At 53.6% G+C, this 1100-nt stretch overlaps 1 pseudogene; it reads left to right on the top strand.

Moving 5' to 3' along the window:
- The first annotated feature begins 550 nt into the window (after positions 1–550).
- LOC144826230 (splicing factor 3B subunit 5-like) lies at positions 551–855 on the top strand (annotated as a pseudogene).
- The last annotated feature ends 245 nt before the right edge of the window (positions 856–1100 follow it).

Below are 1100 nucleotides of genomic sequence, written 5' to 3'. Positions count from 1 at the left end.
TGCACAGACTCAGACCACCCTGTCTGTCTGCCCAGCTCTGTTGGCTTTTGTGCAGGCCTGCCAAGTATCATGCATCAGACGAGACACTAACGCATTTCAGTGTGGTGATCCGCATCACCGCACTGAAATGCATTGTCAAGCATAATGCACATGGGAGCTGTGACAGAAAGCGCGTTGTAAACAGTGAGTTGCAGGTGGTGGCACGCATTAGTGCTTACAGGGGCTGCTCTCCTGTAGGCTTGGGATCTCTCCTCGCAACGCTGGCTCAGGCTCCAGGCTCCGAGAGTGGTAGCCAGTGCCGCTACAATGTATCTTTGTTTTATTTCTGCGGGCCTCTGCGTCACTAGACAGCCTGAGTGGCGCCATAGCCCGGCCCAGAGTTTAGTGTAGCGCATCACAGGAGGACGTCACGTCCTACTTCCTGCCAGAAAGTGCAGCCGGGAGTTATTCAATGTTGCGAGGCCTCCCTATGCCACGGACTGTCCCTTTCCAGTTGAAAGTGTGTTTTGTTATTCTTGTTGGTGATCGTTTCTCGGCCTCTTTCGCCGCGATGACTGACCGCTAATCCATCCACAGCCAGCTAGAGCATCTGCAGTCCAAGTACATTGGCACTGGCCATACCGGCACCACTAAGTGGGAGTGGCTGGTGAACCAGCACAGGGAGTCGTTCTGCTCCTACATGGGTCACTTCGACTTGCTCAATTACTTCGCTGTGGCCGAGAATGAGAGCAAAGCTCGCATGCGTTTTAACCTTATGGAGAAGATGCTCCAACCCTGCCGGCAACCCACTGACAAACCAGAGGAGGCCTAGAGTCACCGGAGTGGTGGGAGCAGTGTGGACCTGTGCGACGTCACTCGTGGTGGAGAGCTGGAACAAGCCGTAGGAGTTTTTATGTCCTTTGAAGTGCGAGGATTGGGAGTAATGAGGGCTTCGGCTGTCGCTTCCAAAACTGCAACTACCAAGAGAGCCGTTACCGTGTCCTCGATGGATTCTGGTGAACCGACCATCTGGAAAAAAGCCCCCATGCCACCCCAACCGACCTTAAATCTCCTCATGGTGCCTGTCCTCCTTTGAACATTATAAACGCATTGAGCATGTC

This window comes from Lissotriton helveticus, chromosome 3_2, assembly GCF_964261635.1.
Source record: "Lissotriton helveticus chromosome 3_2, aLisHel1.1, whole genome shotgun sequence".
NCBI classification, from domain to species: Eukaryota; Metazoa; Chordata; class Amphibia; order Caudata; family Salamandridae; genus Lissotriton; species Lissotriton helveticus.
Note: the sequence above shows the minus strand (reverse complement) of the source record. Positions and strands in the feature narration are given on the sequence as shown.